The 6,059-nt window shown below is 40.9% G+C and overlaps 1 long non-coding RNA gene across 1 annotated transcript; it reads left to right on the forward strand.

Annotated features, from left to right (window-relative positions):
• The first annotated feature begins 3,387 nt into the window (after positions 1-3,387).
• LOC109971668 (uncharacterized) lies at positions 3,388-4,449 on the forward strand. The gene is made up of 4 exons (XR_002276589.1): positions 3,388-3,651; positions 3,762-3,919; positions 4,167-4,260; positions 4,336-4,449. It is a non-coding gene; the product is annotated as an uncharacterized LOC109971668 (long non-coding RNA).
• Positions 4,450-6,059: the final 1,610 nt, after the last annotated feature.

The raw sequence follows: 6,059 nt of genomic DNA on the forward strand, positions 1-6,059 counted from the left end.
CTTTCCCTTAGAAACAAATGTGGTTACTGTCACACTGACTCATTGCATAACAAACATAACTGCTGCAGGTTTCGAGCTGAAATGTCACTCAATGACTTACACGCTGTTACTGAGAACTCACAATACTCTACTCAGGAAAACTGAGAAAATAAAAATATGGAGGAAACAGCATGAAAATGTTACAATGTAGGCATAAGACAATACTCATTACCCCGACAAAATCTTGTGTACAGAAAACATTAACATTTCGATGACCAACCTACCAATACAGGAGGAAGCCACTAACGTAGAAATAGTTTTAGTTAAATATTATTCTTGTCTTCTTCTTCGTCCCCTGTGCTGAAACCTTCATGCACTCGCCACAGCCGTACTGCTCAAACGAGGGACAGCGGAGTAATTAACCGGAAAAGTTGTCTGTTGCAATGCGAGCCATGGTCGGCGCAACGTTAACATTACAAGGGGAGAGTACCGGGGGATTCACGGACACATCATTCTGTGTTCAGCTGCCTCCTCAGCGTTTGGTTCTCACTCAAGCTTTTGCTACTGTGCAGAAAACACTTCCGTTCAGAACTGCTGTCAATACAATTTTCTATAGGATGATTCTGCTTAGAGAGAATGAATGACACGTATGTAAAGCAGTAGGCTACTGTATGTGACAAATTAGATGCCGCTTTTCAGTAAATATTGCTGTATTTGAACTGGACCAAAAGGTAGAAAAAAATGTAATGAGTTTAATGATAACATTAGTGCCACGGGAAGTGGCAGGCGCTGCCTAGTGAGAGAGGCGTGACGTCACGCGCCTGCCTTTACAAACACAGGTGTATTACTTATAGCAATGTTTACACTTATGGCCTCCTTCCCGGCAGGGTGTCTAGCTTATCGATAGTTTTCGATATTTGCTGTTTCCCTTTTCCCTTGGCATGCAAATAGCCTTAAATATTTGGAAAACACTCGATATACTAGTTTTAGTTTTTAAGTGCCGTTTGTACTGCTACCCCAGATGTGCCTCTAGGTAAGTGTCATGGCTATTGTTTGGAGGCGCTGGAGTGTAGTTAATCAAGATTCAAAGATCATTTGCACAAACGAGTATAGCCAGAATTTGTTTTTCTGAACATGTTAATCCATTCTTCGCCCCAGTTTCTGGCTCTCACTGGATATTTGTAGCACCCTTGCGTTGGTTATTTCTCTTTCACCTGCAACCCTCAAGTTTCAACAGTTCTGCTGTCTACCTTAAGAAAAAATATTTGTCTAGTATTGAGTGATGAATGGGGTGTGGCTACGTCTTGGCCCTTGGAACAACACGGTACTATTCTGTGCACTGTTAAGAGGGAATTATGCACAGTAATTGCTGTCTTGAGAAATCTTTAGTTGCCTTTTCTCTGCAATGGGATGTGCAACATTGTATCTTAAAAACAGAAGCACTCCAGCAACACTTTGCTCTTTGTCATAATGCTACTGTTTTGACTTAAATGTAATCTCTTAATTTGTTTCATATTAACTCTTGCTACTGTTTACATTGACAATCCATGCAACATAATGAATACCTGAAATGAATAAGTTTATGCAGGTAAGCCAGAACATAGGCTGAAAGGTAAACTTACATTTCAATGAGCTGTTGCTGAGAGTTGTTGCTTTTCCCACACCAAGATTCTTGTTATCATGGAAACTGCCAGTGTGTGTGCACCTAATACAGGTGTACTCCAACAGGAGCTATGAACGATGTTCTTCATTGGCTGCTGAGCTTGTTGAAATCTGACACCACCCTCTTATCTGTGTTACACAAGTAGACTTACTGTACTGTGCATATTGGGAAACTCAGTGTCTGCAGTGCAGTGAATAGATGTAATTACTTTAGTTCAAATGTGTTTTCTGTAATAAAATCAACTGCTGTCAGAGGTTTATTTTGTTAATCATGTTACTGTTCAATCTGTATTCACATTTCCTGCAGTTGAGGATGTGGGAGCATATTTAAATGTTTTATATTGAATCAAAAGTGCAGCACAATTTTATCTTCTCCTCTGCAGGCTTGTCTGAGGCCAGCCATAGTAGGGATTTTCTGTTGATGTCTTCCCCTTGTAATAATCCAACAGCAAATGTTAGCCATCAAGTAAACTTTCACAACCATTGGTGTCTGGACCTCAGTCACTGTCAGGGTTACAGAAGCCAGCTTCATGCAGCTCATCTTCCTCTCAGCTATCCAGGCAAAGACAGTTCAGAATTGGCCAGTGCCTACCTCCTCAGTATGATGTCTGCAAAGCCTGGAACAGTCCTTGCTTCATTCTGCACCCAGACTGATTGTGATGACAGCGTCCTTCATGATGTGTACTCCTGGGGGTCCCACTACTGTCCCATTACTCCTAACTTCTCTAACTAGACTACTGTCAGCCAGATGGTGGACGTCTTCCTCCCCGGGGGAAGTGCTCTTTAAAGGCACTATGTATTCTGGGGACAGCAACTATAACTATCCTCTCTGGCTTATGGTTAAACTCCCAAGAACTGAAGGTGTCCTAGTTAATTTTGCCTGTTCCAGATACACATCTGGGAATTTCATGTTTGGATATGCTGAACTGTATCTCTCAGTGGAGTTTTGATTATGTTATCCCTCCCTTGGTTAACATGGTTTCCTTTTGACTACTGTCAACTTTGATCTGGATGTCGCCACCTGCACTGGGATTAAAGAAAGTTTCTCTGATTGCTGCCGTTATGAAAATCATCCCAGTTGCGACCTCAAATAAAGCCCACATTACTAGTGACTGTCCTCTTCAATTTGTTTATTTCAAATGTGACAGAGTCCTTTAGCACTGACCCTACTGCCCTCTATAGGTGATATCTGCCAGAATATACCTATGCTTGATTAAAATTATATGATTGAGCAGGGAGATAAAAGTACTTACACAAGAGATTTAAAGTCTAAATTAAGCCGGTTTTGCTCAGCTGCCTGATAATGCAGAGCTCAGTCGTCCTCACACAGTCACAGCTGTGGGACACTAAAGGCAACTTCATTCATCCAACAGTGTGTGAGAAGAGTATGCATGAGTGAGTTTGCATGGTTAATTGAAAATATGATGAATGTGTCAATCTGACACACTTTCTTTAGAAAGCATACCCCTTTACATTTTGTTCACTTTATTGTGCTGTAAATTTGAAATAGACAAAATTGCCATTTTTTGTCCATCAATCTAAACTCAATAAGCCATAATGGCAAAGTAAAAAGATGTTTTTAGAAATGTTTGAAAATGTATTAAAATAAAAACTTCAAATTTAGGTTTATCCCATTTTTCTTGCCAGATCTTCTCAAGATCAGTCAAATGCAATGGGAAGTGTTTTTGAACTGCCCTCTTCAGGTCTTTTCATGGAGTTTGCTTCTGCATCTTTATCTGTGTTGAGCCAAGGCAAAGTAAAGTTCTACATGACGGGTCTCATGTAGAGACTGACCTTGGCGTTGTGATGCATGGCTCTGATGCCCTGACTGTCCCAATACCAAGGATCTTTTTTGGTAATCTCTGCAGCCTGTGTGGGAACTTTATTACTAATCCAGAAGATGATTTGTTGTTTCGGGCCATTAGACACTGGCAAACCAGCAGTGGGCATGAGTTTGTGGATGTGCCTGTGAACACCTCTGGTTGCAATGGAAGGTTTCCAACTTTTGTGGTGAGTAACCAGTGTGAAATTTACAGTAATTGCCTCATTGCATTTTTCATGTTAAATGTGTACAGGATAGCAATACTTTAACTGAATTTTTTCTCCTGCCCACCTAACAGTGATTACCACCAATGCTCCGATCACAAATCTGACTGCACAGAAAATCCAAGTTGTCTGTAAATGAAATGCGAAGAGAGCTGCTTTTGTAGACCTGGGTTTTTCCACAGTGCTGCACAATGTGGAGCAAGATGAGTGTGGCTGCATTTACTGTACAAAGGTGCTAACCATGACATTCACACGAGCTTCTAACCCAAATGTGCACTGTCGACGCTTCTGTTTTGTGTCTGTGGGCCACAACAAAGAGCAATGTACGAGCCTCACATGTTCACATGAAACAAAACTCACCATCCAAGCTGGCCCCATGTGTGTACATCACAACCTGTTAAATGCACAGTAATCGGTGGTAGATGCTTCAGGAGCTCATGACTTTAATATGGGAAGATGTCATTGTTTTTTATTGCCAGGATTGTGATGGGGAAGAATTTGACCCAACTGTTATCCCACAAGGTCTATGGAGTGAACATGTTACTGGAGATAGAGCTTTTTGGAAAAATAAAGGTGAGCAGTTGCACATTTACAAACACAACCCATTTGGTGTGCCTTTATTGTAACTTTAACATTTTAATTTTCCAGGGTGATGGTGTTCTGAGGGGTCTTTATGTTAAACCGAATCACACAGCACTACTGCATTCTAGCTCACTGACTAGTGTTGTTACAGACCCTGGGGACGTTGTCACCTTATGAAGGACCCAGTTCCATACAAATCGTGATTCCTCCCCACAGAAAAATGTGTGGCTTGTGTGGGAATGTTAGTGCTGTGCTTACAGATTACAAACTGAGCCTGACTGGCAACCTTGGAAGTGATGTTTGCACCTTTGTGGTCGCTACTGCAAACTGGAACAAACGGCTCTGAAGAATGTGGTCACTGCTTAGTGTGCAACTCCACCATGGAAGCTGAATTTGCATCACAAAGCTTCTGTGGCATACAACTTTCTCCTGCAGGATCATTTAGTGGGCGCCCTTCCAGTGTGGACCCAGAGCCTTTCTTTTATAACTGTATGAATAACTTGTGTATGTCGAAAATGAATGAATTGTTTTGCTGTAGTTTGAGAGAATGCACTTTTGCATTCCAAGAGGAACGAGCTAAAGCTGAACCACGGAGGGGTGAGAAGTGCTGTGAGTGTTGTTATTCTTGACTCTTCCATGTATATGTTGTTTCATTATTCTGTTTTTCTTGTATATGTAAATGTAAATTATTCTCATCCTCACACATTTTTATTGTAGTTTTAGAGTTCTGGCAGGCTCTAAACAGTGAAGTTGCCAGGTTGTTGGAAGGCTGACTTGACTGTGCAGTATATGAACCCTTGTTTCCCTCCCACGGCGCACTCATACTGTGAACACACACGGTACAGCATATGTGTTGATGCATGCCCTTTGGTATTTTATCCAGTATGCCCTGCCCATGGCCCTATTATGAGGGATGTCAGTGTGACTCTGGATGCATGCAGTGGTAATGGCTGCGTCAAAGTTGAGTAATGTGGTTGCTCCTACCATGAGCACTTTCATGAGGTGAATAGCTACAAATTTAGCTTATAACTAAACAGCACTCAGAGAGTGCAAACCTCTGCCAGGGCAGTTCACTGCCCCATAATGGCATTACATCTAAAAGCAATATTCCCATGATACCCTGAACCTCATAATATAATTTACTGAGCATGAAAACCTAGAATTTGGAATCACATTGATTATTGGTTTGAAAGTTATTCAAGAAATATTTTTTCAGTTACGGTAGTTTGCTTCAGGATCTAGCTCAGTAAATTTTGAAGATACTTCAATTCATCAGCAGAGTTTCAGTTAGAATTTGATCTTAGTTGCAAATCTGTAGCATTATTGTTGTCTCACAGTAGCAAGTTTTCCATCGGCCCTATAAATTCAAACATTCTGGATCACCACCTCCAGAATATTACTTGGATCCAGAACAGCTCAGATCAGTGTATGGTAGATTTTATATGGATGTCAACAGTGAATTTTTGTCTAAGCATTGTAGATGCTGTGAATGGGGTTAGAGGCAAAAATATTGAAATTCTTAAAAAAAATGGATTTGGATGATGAGCTGGATCAGCATCACAATTTTATGGATTGTTTCGTGGGCCATTCCCTACCACTCCAAACATTTTGATCAAAATCCATTCATTACCTTGAGTTATGCAGTGAACAAATCAACCAACAAATGCTGGTAAAAACATTACCTCCACCTTGGCAGAGGTACCAACTAGCAATGCAGTATATATACCCTACATATCTGTCCTCCTTCAACTGAAATCAAATTTTGTTTGGATAGACAGCACTGTTTCAGA

This window comes from Monopterus albus, unplaced genomic scaffold (genome assembly GCF_001952655.1).
Source record: "Monopterus albus unplaced genomic scaffold, M_albus_1.0 scaffold232.1, whole genome shotgun sequence".
Classification (NCBI taxonomy): domain Eukaryota; kingdom Metazoa; phylum Chordata; class Actinopteri; order Synbranchiformes; family Synbranchidae; genus Monopterus; species Monopterus albus.